This window comes from Ovis aries, chromosome 11 (assembly GCF_016772045.2).
Source record: "Ovis aries strain OAR_USU_Benz2616 breed Rambouillet chromosome 11, ARS-UI_Ramb_v3.0, whole genome shotgun sequence".
NCBI lineage: Eukaryota > Metazoa > Chordata > Mammalia > Artiodactyla > Bovidae > Ovis > Ovis aries.
The window spans coordinates 26,141,974-26,159,277 of NC_056064.1; the positions used below are offsets into that span (position 1 = coordinate 26,141,974).

Here is a 17,304-nt window from a genome sequence, read left to right on the forward strand (position 1 = left end):
ATTCCAATCTTGGGGTATATACATGCAAAAATATTTAAGGGAGAAGTATTATGTTGATTGAAACTTGCTTGTAAACAGTTCAGCAAAAAATTAAGTGAGTGGGACAGGGGGAGAAAGGAGGGGGAGAGGAAGACAGAGTTCACACACAGATGTTGGGGAAATGTTAGCAACTGATGGACTTCACAGAAGAGTTCATAGTTACTATTCTTCCAACTTTTAATTAAGCTTGAAATTTTTCAAAATAACAACTTGAGTGGAAAACAATAAAATTCGTGGAGGAATAAAAGATAGGTTCAGGCAAAAACTGAAAGGCTTCATCTCATTAGTGTCATTTCATGCTGCAGTTTTCATCCATTTATGTCCAGCTTGGTCTTTTTAAACATTTTCGGTCTTTATTTAAAATGTGCAATATTTACTCCAGCTTCTTAAACTTAGGGAATATAGCTACATTCCGTAAGTTTAGGAATAATTGTCTACATTCCTGGTTTTAATTCTATCTTCTGTGTCCCATCTGGATTGGTTTTCAGTAACTAATTTTTTTCTACTTTTTATAGATCATATCTTGCTTATCTGCATGTTGATAATCTTTTATTGGACATTATTAATTTTATCTTGTTGGATGCTGTATATGTTTGAATTCCTATAAATATTCTTTAGCTTTAAAAAAAAATAGGTAAAGAGGCTGGAAAAATCACTGAGGGAAAGAATTAGATGGAGGAGAGGCAACGCCTAAGGAGAGGAATTCTGGGCAAACAAAGTCAGTTGAGAAAGAGGGGGAAAACCAGTGTGAAGTCCTGGAAGCTCAAGAAGAAAGCATTTCAAAAAGTGTTCAACACTATTACATGCTGCTTTGGGTTCAATAAGATGACAACAGAAAACTCCAACAAACAAGCCATCGCAACAAGAAGCCCATGCACCAAAACTAGAGAGTAGCCTCCATTTGCCACAACTAGAGAAAGCCTGGGGGCAGCAACAAAGACCCAGCGCAGCCAAAAATAAATAAATCATTTTATTGTTAAAAATAAATAAATAAATGACTGCTCAGAATCTGAGCCCCTTTCCTATATCAGAACTCCATTCCCACATTTGGAAGCCCTCTCCCCACCTTAACAGTCTTGGTGAATGATACAGCCCTCCTCCCAGCATAGAAGCTGAAACTTTCCAGATACTTACCTTCTTAGTCTCCTTTGAGGGTGGGCCTGAGCACATGATCTAGGTACAGCCAACCTAGTGCACTGTCCAGAATATCAAATCGGGAGCTAAAGAATAAATAGAGATGGTGGAGCATCATCACTGACTGTGGTAGAGGGGGTGACAGCAACATCCAGCTTCTGGCATCAGCAGTGGCAACCATACCAGTGGTAGCCTCCAGTTCCCAGTGCCATCAACAATGTCACCGCACAATTAACTCTCAGATGGCAGCAGAGGTGTCCTTTCCAGACTGGTTGTATGCCATAATTTCGGTTGTGGGTCTCAGCACATAACCTCCCAGCAGCTCTTTGAGCCAATCCACGTGTATGCAACCCAAATTACTTCATTTATAAAGTGGCACATTAATTATCATAAAACCATTGAGTTAACTTTCAGAGTAAGTAAGCACATTCAGTGTCCTATATCAGGTGTATTTTGTGGCCCAAATGAACAAATACAATCTGTCATGATAAATACAGTTTACAAGTTTTCTGCTTATCTCAAGCCTTGTGGTTAAAGGTTAGATTACTGTAAGATTAAACAAAAACAAAAAGCCTCTTGTCCTCTAATAGATGACTATCTTATGGAACGTATTTAGTTCCTTCTTTGTCAGTCCCAGTAAATACATTGAAAAGAACTGTTATGATGATGAAAAGGAAGCAAGCATGTATAGTTTGATCATAAATTAGATCTTTGTTGACACTTGGCTAGTCCCCAATAGTGCTAACTTTTTCTCTTCCTTCTCAGATTTCTAAGATGGCAATAACCAGCAAAACACCTGCATTCTCAAATAATTTTGGCAAAAAATATGTTTCCTTTTCAGGCTCCCCTCAAACACCCTTGTAACCAATCATTTCTTTTGATTTTATTGGGTTGGCCAAAAAGTTCTTTCTGGTTTTTCCATAACATCCTATGGAAAAATCCAAAAAAACATTTTGACCAACTCAACAACTACTAGCGACTGTACCTTTTGTGTCCTTTTTTTTTTTTTTTTGTCTCATTGCATTGGTTAAAACTCTCACATCATTTTTAAGTAGCAGAGGTGAGATGACTGTGGCTGTTTTTTCAGTCATGCAGGGGACCAATGTAAATCAATTCTCCAGCATAGCTGTAACTCTAGACTTTGGGAGGGGGTAACATGGGAATCTGATGTGTATGCCTCAGTCCAGAAACCACCCGCCTCCAAGCCTGCACAGCAGGAGGTGAATACCCGGCAAAACTGAAACTACCCCCCACTCTACCCCATGGAAAAACTGTCTTCCACAAAACCAGTCCCTGATGCCAAAATGGTTGGGGACTTCTGCATTAATCCATTCACTCATCCATCCATCCAATATGAAGAGTGACTGCAAGTGAAAGTGTTAGTTGCTCAGTTGTGTCTGACCCTTTGTGACCCCATGCTACCCCATGGACTATATAGCCCAACAGGCTCCTCTGTCCATGGGATTCTCCAGACAAGAATTCTGGAGTGGGTTGCCATTTCCTTCTCCCGATGATCATCCCAACCCAGGGATCAAACCCAGGTCTCTTGCACTGCAGGCAGATTCTTTACCATTTGAGCTACCAAGGAAGCCCCAGAGAGTGACTGCTACCCACCAAACTCTGTTTTAGGTACTGAGGATTCTCCAGTGAAAGAGACAATGTTCCTGCTCTCAAAAAGCTTACTGTCTAGCAGAGCAGACATAATAGATAACAAACAAATAAACTAAAAGGCGATTTCACCAGTGACAAGTGCTTCTTTTAAAAAACAGCATGAGGGGCTTGCCTGGTGGCCCAGTGATAAAGAATCCATCTCCCAGTGCAGGAGGCACAGGTTCATCCCTGGTCCCAGAAAATCCCACAGGCCACGGAGCAACTAAGCCCCTGCACCCCAGCTACTGAGCCAGCGCTCTAGAGCTTGGGAACCACAACTACTGAGCCCAAGTGCCACAATTACTGGAACCTGTGGGCCCTAGAGCCCGTGCCCCACAACAAGAGAAGCCACTGAGATGAGAAGCCCGCTTGTGGCAACTAGAGAGCAGCCCCTGCTCGCCATAGCTAGAGACCCAGCATAGCCAAAAATAAATAAGCAAATAGAGAAAATAAATAAAATTTTATATTTAAAAAAAAAAACAAACAAGCAGAATGAGGACACAGTGGCTTCTCTTTCCAGGGATCTGCAGGCTAATCTGAGTGTGACTTTGAATCAAGCCTAAAAAGCTTGAAATACATTACGCAGGGCTAATACATTATGCAGCTGGGCCCTGGCCTCCTGGTGAGTAGATCGGGTCTCCCAAAGTCCCTCTATCAGGATGCAGCAGGTGTCCTGATGGAAGAGGGGGAGGCCCACCCGCAGCTGCTGGGGAGCAGGGGGACAGGGGCACAGTGGCAACTGCGGTCTTTGCTTTCAGCCTATTGTGATGTGCTGCAGCTTAAGCGGGCCCAGTGAAACAGGTTTTCTGATGACATTATCCAGTTTACACTAAACAAACCCTCCACGACTGGACACACGCCTTGAAAAGATACGTAGATTGAAGATAAACCAATAAAACCAGTACACGCCCCAGACAAGGAAACAGCAGACCTGATGCCTCTCTTATTCCTGGTAGAAGTCCTTCTACGGCCACGTATGATATGAAAACAATGGTGAACTAGTCAGATCTGATAAAAATCTGGCAAATGGGCAACAGAACAGGAGACAGAGACTATCAAAAAGAATGTTTGAACTACATGTTTACATCCACACTAATTAATGCTTTTGACCCTGAGCTTATAGTCAGTTTTGAGAAAATAATAGCAGCAGTATGAGTAATTATAAGTACAGTAAGTAACTAGAATAATCAGTAGCATGTGCTCAAAAATATGTTGTTTAGCTTCCCCCCAGGGAAGCTCTGTTGTCAGTAGTAGAATCACCTAAATCTGAAAATCATTTGGTGAAAGCAAGTTTCTCTATGGATCTGGGACTACTCTTAATCCGTCAGGGCAATATCAGACCCAAAGTACGTGCCCCGCTCTCCAAAATATGTTCAAACATATTTGACGGTGGGCAATCAGTTTCCTGCCTATAAAATGGGGGTGATCACATCTGCCCTTCCCTGGGCCCCAGGTCAGGTGGCCAGATCAAATTCCACCTCCTTCCTGTCTCAGACTCTCTCCTCTTGCTCTCACCACAAATATCCAGCTCAGACCTCACTGCTGACCACCTGGGACGCCTGCATCATCTCCTTGAGGATTCCCCCACCTCCCATCTTGCTTACCTCCATTTCACTCTGGCCCTGAATGACCCTTCCAACATGCCTAAAAGCTTGGGTGGCTCTCTGCTGCTGGTTGGACACAACCTACATTTCTCAGCCAGGTACACAGGGCCTTCAAGAACAGGATCCCAGCTTCACCTCACCTCCTCTAGACACCCCATCCCATCTCACCAAGCACCCAATAGAAAAACTACTTATAGTTCTTTGCAGATATCTCCAAGGTCATCAGTCCCACTTGACACATCTCTCTGTTTATTTCTTCCAATTCTTTGGGTTGAATCTGAATAGAATCTCTTCCATCAAACCTTCCTTGACTCATCCCCTCCCAGATCTGGGAAGAAGACCAGCCCTCTTAGTGCCCTTATCACAGTGGCTGTTATTTCTGGTTTTGTTCTTTGATCTCCACTCCTCAAAGGGCTTCCCAGGTATCTCAGTGGGTAAAGAATCCACCTGCCAATACAGGAGATGCAAGAGACTAGGGTTCAATCCCTGTGTCAAGAAGATCCCCTGTAGGAGGGCATGGCAACCCACTCAAGTATTCTTGCCTAGAGAATCCCATGGACAGAGGAGTCTGGTGGGCTACAGTTCATGAGGTTGCAAAAAGCCGGACACGACTGAAGTGACTAAGTACGCACTCCTTGAAAGCAGGATGTAGGTCTACAACCAGAGTTTCAGTGAAGAGGCTTCAGTGAATATCTGCGGCAAGGATAGCTAGATAGAAGAACGAAACACTCAGTGTGGGGAGGGTGTTCAGATACTCATTTAAGATCTCAATCAAAAGCTCCTGCAGATTCCCCACAAGGAAGGACAAACCTTGTAGAAATCCATCCATCAGGGATGTCAATCACTCTACAAGGCTCCAAACCTTGCCTCTAGCCTTGGGTTTGGCCCCCATCTATCCCTGGGCTGTGCTGTCTTCTACACGTACACCTGCTCTTTCTCTCTTTGTCATCAGATTGCAAACCTGTGCCCTGAGTGCTCTCTCGGCAGCAAGCGTCTGGATCTGCAGGCTTGGGGAAGGCACAAGTCTTGGTCTTTTGCCCTGAACACATACAGGAAGTGAGCCAGCCAGGCAGTCAGCCACAGCTATATTTAGATTTATGTCACCTGATGGGGTCACCCATTAATCAGGGGACAGTGGCAGCTGTGGCATTTCGGGAGTAAACTGACGTGGGTCCTTGGGCAGTGAGGAGGGGGCTAGATGTCTGAGCAGTGACCCCAGCTTCATTCAAGCAAGACACAGGGCAGAGATGAAAATGCATGGCTTATATGAAAGCTGGAAAGATGGAGGTCAGACCCAAGGGGGACAGGGACTTGAGGAAGAAATCAGTGCCTGGCTTGGGCATGGGAGGAGCCTGGAAGATCAGTAGGAAGAGTGCCTCAGCTGGTTGGGCCCCTTCCTGCCGGGTGAGCTGTGGCTGAGTGACTGGCTCTCTGACAGGCAGTAAGCCCAGCCGCGGTCAGCAGAGAGAGCTGCGGTCACCAGACCCCATCCACAAGGGAGAAACAAGAAAGAAAAGACATGCAGGAATTTTTTTTTTCAAGCCCTAACGGCACTCCTTGCCCCAGATTTGGTTTATTAAATGACTGCCCTGGGAGCCAGGGAATAGATCTTTAAATCATTATTGATCCAGTTGCTTTTCCTTCCTTTATCTCTAGAATACAACCCCACCCCTTTGGTGGAGCCATTACAAGAATCTCCTGGGACTTCCCTGGCGGTCCAGTGGTAAAGACTTTGTGCTCACAAAGCAGGCGGCCCAGGTTTGATCCCTGGTCAGGGAACAAGAACCCACATGTCGCAACTAAGACCCGGCACAGCCAAATTAGTTAGAAAAAAAAAAAAAAGAATCTCTTGCCCCGACTTTGCCCCTCTGGGCTATTTCTGGCCCTGCCCACAAGGGTTGACTCCTCAAGACCAAATTCTATCTGAAACAGCCCAGTGCTGCCCATCACTCCAGGGTCACCCACGTCCCTCATTCTGGCTTTCAAAGTCCTCCATGTTCTGACACTCAGCCTTCCCCCCAGACCTTTTTTTCCAATAGCGTTTCAAGGTATTGGTGACATAAAAGAAACAGCACATATTTAAAGTGTACACTTTGGAGAATTCCCTGATGATTCAGTGGTTAGGACTCAGCTCTTTCATTGCCAGAGCCCAGGTCCAATCCCCAGATGGGGAACTGATATCCCACGAGCCAGTGGCATGGCAAAAAAAACCAAAAGGTACAGTTTGGTAAGTTTTGATGTGTACAAAAATGTGTATCCCATGCACCAACAACACAGTCAATATAATGAACATATTTATCACCTCCCCCCAATTTTTGCATGTCCTTTAGTCATCCCTTCTTACCACTTCTCCCCCCATCCCCCACACACAACAACTCCTGATACACTTTCTGTCACTATAGATTAGCTTGCAGTTGGGGGTGGGGGAATGGTTATGCATAGATGGACTCATACAGTACACATCCCTTTTTGTCCAGAGTCTTTCACTCAGCACAATTATTCTGAGATTCATCCTTGTTGTGGCGTGGATCAACAAGGCACTTCTGTTTATTGCTCGGTTTAATATTTTCCATTGTATGAATACACTGCAAGTTGTTTATCCATTTGCCTGTGGATGAACATTTCAATTGCTCCCAGTTTTTGATTCCCAAATAAAGCATCTCTGAGTGCTTGTGTACAAATCTTCTCCTGGCCCTGTGCTTTCACTTCTCTTGGGTAAATAAATAGGGGATCCATGGTGGAAGTGGGTCTCATAACTTTTTCAAAAACTACCAAACTATTTTCCGTGAAGTGGTTGCTTCGTTTTAAGTTCCTACCAGAGTGTAAAAGATCACTCACATGCTCACAGAGACTTGAATGGTGAGTCTTTTCATTGTTGTCATTCTAAAAAGTGTGTAGATTGATATTTCAATTTGCATTCTCCTAACCACTAAATCGGAAAAGGCAATGGCACCCCACTCCAGTACTCTTGCCTGGAAAATCCCGTGGACAGAGGAGCCTAGAAGGCTGCAGTCCATGGGGTCGCTGAGGGTCGGACACGACTGAGCGACTTCACTTTCACTTTTCACTTTCATGCATCGGAGAAGGAAATGGCAACCCACTCCAGTGTTCTTGCCTGGAGAATCTCAGGGAAGGGGGAGCCTGGTGGGCTGCTGTCTATGGGGTCGCACGGAGTTGGACACAACTGAAGCGACTTAGCACCAGCACCAACCACTAAATGGATTTCCCTAGTGGCTCAGCAGTAAAGAATCTGCCTGCAAAGCAGGAGATGCAGGTTTGATCCTTGGGTCAGGAAGATCTCCTGAAGTAGGAAATGGCAACCCACTCCAGTATTCTTGCCTGGAAAATTTCATGGACAGAGGACACTGGCGGGCTACAGTCCATGGAGTCGCAAGAGTTGGACATGATTTAGTGACTAAACAACAAAAACAACATCATGTTGGAGATGCTTTCAATGACTCAGCTGCAATTTGCAAGTCGCTTATATCTTCTTCGGTGAAGTGTCCAAATATTTTCCCCATTTTTTAACTGGATTATTTGTTTCCTTAGTAAGTTTTCAGAGCTCAAGTCTTTATGAAATATATGATTGTCACATATTTTCCAGTCTCTGGCTTATCTTTTTATTCTCTTAATGGTGTCCTGCCTTCAATGAAGAGAAGTTTCTAATCTTGGCGAAGTCGAACTTATTGATTTTTTTTTTCTTTTAGGATAGTGCTTTTAATGTAGTATCTAAGAAACCTTGGGTAAATCTAAGGTCAGAGAGATTTTCTCCTGTGTTTTTGTCTAGGAGTTGTATAATATTGAATTCTCTGTTTAGTTCCATGGTTCATTTTGAGTGTTCTGGTTTCGCTTTGTCTATTTTGGTTTTCGGTTGTTTTGTTTGGTTTGCCTGTGGATGTCCCATGATTTCAGCACTATTTTTTTTTTAAACACTATTCTTTCTTTCTGCACTGAATTGCCTTTGTACCTTTGTTGAAAATCAATTGACCATATATGTGTACATCTATTTCTGAACACTCTATTCTGTTCCATTGACCTATTTAAGGAATTGAAAAACAAGCCTTTCTTCAGGGAATCGCCTTTGCATCTTTGTTAAAAACCGACTGACCATATAAATACAAGTCTATTTCTTGACTCTATATTCTATTCCAAAGATCTATTTGTATGTTTGATATATTTGTACTGATAATACATTTCTTTTAAGTATTTCTTTATTTGGCTGCACTGGGTCTTTCTTGCAGCCATGTGGGACCTTTTCAGTTTCTGCATGTGGGACCTTTTCAGTTTCTGCATGTGGGATCTAGTTCCCTGACCAGGGATCAAACTCATGTCCCCTGCACTAGGAGCTCAGAGTCTTGGCCACTGGACTATCAGGGAAGCCCAACACATTGCTTTTATTATTTGAGCTTTATAACAAGTCTTGAATCAGGTATTATTAAGTCCTCCAACTTTGTTCTTCTTCCATGTTATGTTGGCCATTATCCATCTTTGCATTTCCATCTCAATTTTAGAATCAGCTTGTTCCATCAAAAAAGCCCACTGAGATTTTGAATGGAATTGTGTTGATTCTGTAGATCAACTTATAGAGAAGGGACATTTACTAGTACTGAGTCTTTTGACCCATGAATATAATATAGGTCTCTAATTGGGATTTCTTTTCATTTATCTGTAGTCTTCAGTGTGCAAGTCCTACATGTCCTTGTCAGATGTCTCCCCGAGTAGTTAATATTTTATGGTATTTTGGAATATCTGATTAATCAGGTATTTTCAACATCTGATTAATCGTTGCTGTTACATAATTTAGTTTTCTATTGTATCTGGCAACATTATTAAACTCATTAATTTTAGTCTTTGTTTTGTCTTTCTATAGAATTCTAGATTAATGGGTGGCTTGTTTGTTTTTTTACTTTTAGTGCTTTTAAAACGTTTCTCCCCTTTCTTCTAGGTCACCCTGATTTCAATAAGGAGATTAATGAAATATGTGTTTCTCTAGCTGTAATGTGCCCTTTCTTTCTATGGGTGGTTTTAGATTTTCTCTTTATTGATAGTTTAAATTTTGATGTAATTTGGTGTCACTTTCTTCACATTTCTTGTGTTTTGGTTCTTTGAGTTTCTTGGATATGTGGGTTTATATTTTTATCAAATTGGAAAAAAAAGTCTCTACTTAACATGCTCTTGTCCACTAATTCCATCATCTCTGTCATTTCTGGGTCTGTTTGATTGACTGATGTTTCTCTCCATTATGAAGTGTAGCTTCCTGATTCATCAAATACTTGGAAATTTTTCATCAAGAGATGGTATTTATTTTCCATTATGGTTCATTATAGCATATTGAATACAGTCCCTTGCGCTATATAGTAAGACTTTGCTTTTTATCTGTTGATTTACAGTGGTGTGTTAATTTCTGATGTACAGCAAAGTGATTCAGTTACAGTTACACAATAATATTGAATTATTATTCTCCAAAATCCTTGCTACCACCTGCTGTATTGTATATTTATTTGTTATGTTTCCTGTCGTGACTGTTCCCTATCTAGAAAATACACTGTAGGAGAGCAGGACATATGTTTTGTGCACTTCTGTATCCCTCAAGCATAGAGAACAGAGCACATGACAAGAGCTTATTAAACATATTTTGGAGGAGAAAAGGGTTGATCTTGTTTTTTTAAATTAATTAATTTATTTGGCTGCGTCGGTCTTTGTTGCAGCATGAGCAAACTAGTTCCTTGACCAGGGATTAAATCTGGGTGCCCAGCATTGGGAGCACAGAGTCTTTAACCACTGGACCATCAGGGAAGCCCTAACCAATGAATGTGAAGTGAGAAAAGAAAAAAAAAAAAAAAGCAGTATGTGGTCAGGAGGGCTGGAGAAGATGCGGATCTTTCCCTGTCTGGGTTCTCAGCTCTCCAGACAGTATCCGCTTTCCACTGCTCCTCCTCCAGCCCAGACGGTAGAAATTCCCATGGTTTTTACCCTAGGAGAGCAGGCTGGGTTGGGCTCTGCCAGGCTCCTCTGTAAGTGTGCTGTTCAGACGCTCAGTCCTGTCCGACTCTTTGTGACCCCATGGACTGCAGCACTCCAGGCTTCCCTGTCCTTTACCATCTCCTGGAGCTTGCTCAGACTCAAGTGCATTGAGTCAGTGACGCCATCCAACCATCTCGTACTCTGTCGTCCCCTTCTTCTGTCGTCCCCTTCTTCTGTCTTCCATCTTTCCCAGCATCAGGGTCTTTTCTAATGAGTCTGTTAAGAGAGTCTTAGCTGGTTTGACAATTAGCCAGTGTGGTGGAGAGGGGCGCCATCTGGTGGTAGCGGGAGAATATCTGCAGACTTTCAGAGGAGACTTTCTGAGGATCCCAGGAAAAGGGTGAATGGAGGCAGAAGCGGGGTTTAGCCCCACCAGCCAGGCTTCAGCTTTCTGAGGATCTCTTCAGTTCAGCGGGAGCTGAAGTGGTTCCTTCCCTCATTCAGCTTTGGAGAATGCTAGGGCAGCAATCACAGGCAGCATTCTCCCTGCAGTGGTCACAGGGACTCACACTGTTCCATGTCCACAGGCAGGAATTCCCTCCATCTCAGAATTCTTCCTTCAGGGGTAATCTTGTCCTTCTCATTTCTGGAATGTTCACATTTCTCCATTCAGGCCTGGGCCTCAAGGCCTCTCTGACGTGGAGAACACCCTGGCGGCACCTGGTCTGAAAGGTCCAGCCTTGGTCAGATTGCCTGGATGGCCCGAGTACCACTACCCTGCAGCTTTGCCTTCACCCCAACACTGTGGATCTCCTGCGCATGACGGCGCTCAGTCTCGCCTTGCTTTGTGGCTTCCCCTTCCTGCTGCCCCTGAAGCAAAGCCTTAGCTCTTTCACATCAGAGTTGCACTGCAAAACTCATCAGTATCCCAAGTAACAAATTAATAGTTGAAGCTCCAGTAGCTTTCAGAAATATGTGGACTTTCCCCGCGCCCCCCCCGCCCCTACTCCTGAGGTCCTTCCTTCCTCAGAAGTTCTACTGACTTGCTCTTCTTCATCTTCCTTCTCAATTTATTATTTACTTGGCTGCACCAGGTCTTAGCTGTCTCACGTAGAATCTTCCATCCTGGTTTTGGCATGTGGGATCTTTAGTTGTGGTATGTGGGCTCTAGTTCCCTGACCAGGGATTGAACCCAGGCCCTCTGCATTGCGAGCAGTCTTAGCGACTGGACTACCAGACAAGTCCCCCAGTCTGCTCTTCTTTTTAATTCCTTCTCCTCAGCCGTGCTACTTCTCATAGAGAAAAAAAAAAGTTTCAGTGGGAAACTACACGTTATGTAAACTCTAGAGGTCATCCCTCTGAGTTTTCTGTTCCCAGTTCTCTGTAAAGTGTAGAGATAATTGATAGCAAGACAGAAATGATTCTTATCTACAGTTATGGAAATTCAGTCCTATCCTGTAGAGGCTGGCTTTCTTCCCACCCATCCTCTTGGTGGAAAAACCAGTTTGGCTCATGTCTGCACATTTATTTCAATACTCTTGATCTATAAATTTGTCTGTTCTTTGGATTTTCTTTTAAACCTACTCTAACATCTACCTGGTTGGCTCATTAATTAGTAGGATAAAAAACTTTAACAGGTGCTCATTTTTATATCTGCATGAGATTCATGATTTTTATCTTTCTTTTTTTTTTTTTTTTGTAATTTTATTTATTTTTGGCCGTGCTGAGTCTTCATCGCTGGGTGGGCTTTTCTCTAGTTGCTGTGAGCAGGGGCCACCCTGTAGTTGCGGTATGAAGGCTTCTCATTGCAGTGGCTTCTCTTGTTGCAGAGCACGGGCCCTAGGGTGCTTTCGCTTCAGTAGTTTTGCCTTCCAGGGCTCTAGAACACAAGCTCAGTAGTTGTGGTGCACAGGCTTAGTTGCTTCAAGGCATGTAGGATCCTCCTGGACAAGGGATCAAATCTGTGTCCCCTTGTATTGGCAGGCAGATTCTTTACCACTGAGCCACCAGGGAAGCCCGTGACTTTATCTTTCATTGAAAATTATCTTTGGGGACATTCCTGGTGTGGTCCAGGGGTTAAGAATCTGTTTTCCAATGGAGAGGATGCAGGTTTGACCCCTGGTCAGGGAACTGAGAGCCCAAGTGCCGCTAAGCCACTGAGTCCATGTGCCAAAGTTTCTGAAGCTCATGGGCTCTGGAGCCCACTTGCCACAACTAGAGAGCCCTACGGCTGCATGATGCAACTCAGATCCCACTGGGACTGACGCCCGAGGCAGCCTAATTAATTTTGTAAAGAGACTACCAAGACCAGATTAAAAGAGTGCAGGCCTCACACACACCCTGATCCATATCAGCAAACCCACCCTAGAACCACTGCTGTAAAACTCTTCACCAGATCTTCCCTGGTTGGGACACACAGGTTTTCAGGCCACCAGCTGTCTCTGTCCACCTTTGCCTGGCAAAGCAATAAAGCCATTCTTTTCTACTTCATGTAGGAATCTGTCCGAGATTCAGCTCAGCACTGGTGCATTAGAGGCTGAGTTTTGGGCATCAAATTCACATTTAACTGGGACGGAGTTCCACTTCGGGATGACTAGAAAGGTCTGGAGAGGGATGCTGGTGATGGTTACACAACAGTGTAAATGTACTTAATGTCACTGAACTCTACACTTAAAAATGGTAAAAATGGTAAGTTTCATGTATATTTGGTCGAAAAAAAAAAAGAAAAAAGAGTGGCTCATTTGAATTCTTTCTTGGGTGGGTTCCTGTGAGTAAAGTTGAAATCGGACAAGATTTCACAGCTTCTCAGAGACTAATCTTCTGTGTATGTGTGATTTTTAAAAATAAACCTTCCTCCTTCCACCAAATCCCCTCAGTTCTCAACCAAACAGCAAACAACTGTGACCCACCATTTAGAAGTTTCCATGGAACAGAATGGAGATTTAAAAAAATAAAAAAAGAAGGAGCTGGCAGTGTGTGGGGGGAAAATTAGCCTGATGGTGTGACACTAGTTCTGAAAGGATTGTCTGGGTAAGCCAATGACCTTGAAACCATCTCTGAACGGGCTTAGACACGCATAGGAAGGTTTGGTAGGATTCAGGAGGTGCTGGGGGAGTACTAGTTTCCTGTTGGTGGCTGTGCCTAATTGCCACAAATGCAGGGTCTTAAGACAGCACAGACCTACTCTCCTACAGTTCTGGGCATCAGGTGTCCCAAATAGGTTGGCAGGCCTGGCTCCTTCTGCAGGCTTTCCGGGAGAACCTGTTTCCCTGCCTTTCCTCACTCCCAGGGGCTGCCGACTTTCCTCGGCTCATGACCCCTCTTCCATCACTCCAGCCTCTTGCTCCCATGGTCACGGCTCCTACCCTGACTCTGACCTTCCTGCCTCCCTCTTGGAAGAGCCTTTCCATCCAAGACCTGCCACCTTGTTTCAGGACGTCAGCGTCCTAGTTCAGTGGAGTCACTTGAGCTGCATTGGGAAGTGTGAAGTGAAAGTCGCTCAGTCATATCCGACTCTTTGTGACCCCTTGGACTATACAGTCTACGGAATTCTCCAGGCCAGAATACTGGAGAGGGTAGCCTTTCCCTTTTCCAGGGCATCTTCCCAACCCAGGGATTGAACCCAGGCCTCCCGCACTGCCGGTGGATTCTTTTCCAGCTGAGCCACAAGGGACAAGGGAAGCCACAAGGGAAGTGTTGGGAAGGACCTCACTCAAATCTGAGTTTGCTAAGTTGAGTGCGTTTCCCACTGTGCCAGGTTGCCCAACTGCGCCCTATGTTCAAGATGGCAAACCCCATTAAGCTTCGGGCCCTCCCTTCAGTGGCCACTCCTTCCAAGGTGCCGGCTGCCACCACAAGGGCTGCTTCCACACCGAGAGCTTCCACCCATCAGTTTTGATTCTGTTCTGACGTCACACAATACAAGTGGAAACTTCTTCCCTGTGTCAGCAGTTGTGCAATCAGAAGTCAGAAACCACAGCCTCTGGGTATGTTATTTCTGTCCACATGACTCCATACACCCCTGTCCTCAGCTGTTGTTCGCAGCAGGATTCAGTGAACACTGGTGAAGGGGCACAAAGTATAAGACCTTCATGTTATAGGTGTCTGAGCCACCTTAGGGAGAAGAAACAACACAGCAGAAGCTGTGTGTTACCTGGCAGGATGTTAACCAGGACACTGAATCGTGAAGGGTAAGGAATGGATTAGACTCCTTTCTGAGTCTTCTCTAGTCTGATGGTCACCGGTTTTACGGCTTTAAGCGGTGAACGTCTTATTTGCCCAGCCTTACCTCCAAGGTCTTGTCTATTCTGACCAAAATAAGAACTGTTGCTTTTTTCCCCCTTTCTTTCAGTTTAAGATAGTTTGATACTTTTAACCATAGGGTGATAAAGTTGTCCAGCCTGACGTCTGCTCAGAATCCTGAGGAGGAGAGGAAAGTTCCACAGATGACCACCAGAGGGCGCCTTGATCCCTGCAGGGACCTCTCCTGCAAGAAGCACTTCAGATGTGCTAGAAGGCCAAACAGACCACCCCAACTTCCTGTCCTCCTCCTGTGGCGGGAAGACAGAGGCGGGGCCAGGGAAAGTGTAGGTGGCAAGGAAGTGGGCAGGTCCAAACTACCTGATGGGGGCTCTCAACTTTGCTGTCAGACTCCCTCTGCCAACACAGTCACTCGCCACCAGACACACAACCATCTGCTGCTGCCCAAACACTCTGGGTTGGTCTCTCCACATTCTCTCCCCTTTGTGAGCTCCTACACATCCTTCAAGGCCCAATTCATTGCCCTCTCAACCCTCTCAGTTTTTGCTCCTATGGCACTAGTATCCATTGGTTTCAATGGTAATTACTTATGTGCCCTTCTGCCCTGAAGAACAGGGGTTCCCCAAAGGAGACTTGCTCGGCTCAGAGCAGAGACCTGGCACAAAGCAAAGGATATTGAACCTCGCCAGAATTATATTGTTTCCAGCTTCCTTCTGTACCTTGAGAGGCTTTCCTGAAGGCAGGCACTGTGTTTAACTCTTCTCTGGCCCTCAAACCACCAGCATGCGACCTGGCAAAGCAGGCCCTCAAGGTTGCTAGAATGAAGTTGCCTCCTTTGGGTATGTAACTCACTTATTTTCCCTGTAGATGACTTGGCTTCTTTTTTCGGTTGACATGTATCCATTAGGCATTTTCAGTTGTGCTCAGGTCTGTGCTGAGGTCCAGGGTTGAGGAGGGTAGTTGAGGAGGTATCCTGTCCCAGCTGCAGAGAGCAGACAATAATGGAAGAGAGATTCAGGGCACAATCTCTGAAGCACCTTCTTGTTTATCAAACTCTTCTATTTTACAAACAAGGAAACTGAGGTCCAGGGAGGCTAAGGGTTCATGTAGGAAGTTGTCAGCAGACGGAGTCCAGCATTTGGACCTCCTGACACCCCTGCTTGGATGTGCTGTGCCAAGTGCATTGTGGGAAGCAGTGGGTTGACCAAGTTCACTGCATCTCAGCTCAACATGGCCATCCCAAAGGCTTAGCAAAATCATTTATGGCATGAGTCAATGAGACACAAACCAAGGAGTCACCAAGGAGTAGCAGAAGATAAGTTCTACCCACCAAAGCATTTATTCACTGCTTGAAAGATCATTTGCCATTTGCTCTTAGAGAAGTTTTTGAGCAGCTAAGTTTTGGATCAACCTTAATAAGAAAGAACCTAGGCTTTTGTAAATGGACAGACCTGGGTTGAAGGTCTTTCCTGGGCTGTGCAGAGCTGATTCCTGATGTAACCACCCGGAACCTCGATATTCTTATGTGTAAAATGGAGACAATAATCTTCCAAATAAGTGAAGATAAGGTGAGATAAGAGTACCGATTTTGGGTCCTGATTCCCAGAAGGGGGATACTCCCTCAATTCAGTTCAGTTCAGTCACTCATTCATGTCCGACTCTTTGCGACCCCATGGACTGCAGCACGCCAGGCCTCCCTGTCCATCACCAACTCCGAGTTTACTCAAACTCATGTCCATTGAGTCAGTGATGTCATTCAGCCATCTCATCCTCTGTCGTCCCCTTCTCCTCCCGCCTTCAATCTTTCCCAGCATCAGAGTCTTATGAGTCAGTTCTTTGCAGCAGGTGGCCAAAGCATTAGCACCTACTTTGGGATACTCCATAGTGGGATTTATCACTTCTGTGGTGAGCTGACAATTATGTGCGCCCCTTCCCAGCTCCCAGTCCAGTTCTTCCCGTCAGTTACTTCAAATTGGCCCCGGTGAGGATATTTATGTCATGGCAATAAGCAAACACTACAAATTTCAGGAATCTTTTTGTCTCCCGAGAGCCTGTTGTTAACTGTTTACCAGACATCCCAGGGTATTGTCATTATGGTTGAAAGTAATCAGAACTTTTTCACCCCAGGCAGACACAATGCATACCAGTTTGGCTATTTTTACTGACGTGACCACTCAGTCAGAACAGTCAATTCCACAGAATGGTTGGCTGGCTTCCCCACCCGCGGCCCCCATTTCGGAGGCAGTGGTGTTGTGGGAAAGGTGATTCAGTCCAGTGGTCACTCGGACCCACTTCTTGATGCAGTGTGTCACACACCCTCAGAAACACAAGCAAAAGCTGGGTCAGAGTGCCAGGGCCCCCGTGGGCTTATGAGAGCTGTCTTCCTTGGGGAACAGCCTTCATATTAATACGTGTGAACTGGTTTCTTACCCACGTCTGTCTCTGAGTCTGGGGGGTTGTCAGGTTCCCTCAGCTTTTCTGGAGTTCCAGGGTGCTCAGAGCAGGCTCATCTGTGGGGAACGCCACAGAATGGTTAGCTGACTTCCCCACCCGCGGCCCCCATTGCGGAGGCAGTGGTGGTGTGGGAAAGACAATTCAGTCCAGTGGTCACTTGGACCCACTTCTTGATGCAATGTGTCACACACCCTCAGAA

The 17,304-nt window shown here is 45.0% G+C and overlaps 1 protein-coding gene across 6 annotated transcripts in view; it reads right to left on the minus strand.

Moving 5' to 3' along the window:
- Positions 1-17,304, minus strand: part of ZFP3 (ZFP3 zinc finger protein) — a 102,624-nt gene that overhangs the window by 14,954 nt on the left and 70,366 nt on the right. For 3 of the 6 annotated variants that reach the window (XR_009595527.1, XR_006061148.2, XR_003590714.3), the window contains exons 3-5: positions 17,082-17,161; positions 15,504-15,633; positions 1,174-1,259 (exon numbers count right to left, since the gene is read on the minus strand). The gene's annotated coding sequence lies outside the window, so the exon portion shown is untranslated. The remainder of the gene's footprint in view (positions 1-1,173; positions 1,260-15,503; positions 15,634-17,081; positions 17,162-17,304) is intronic. The other 3 variants (XR_009595526.1, XR_006061149.2, XR_009595528.1) reach the window with 1 other exon arrangement.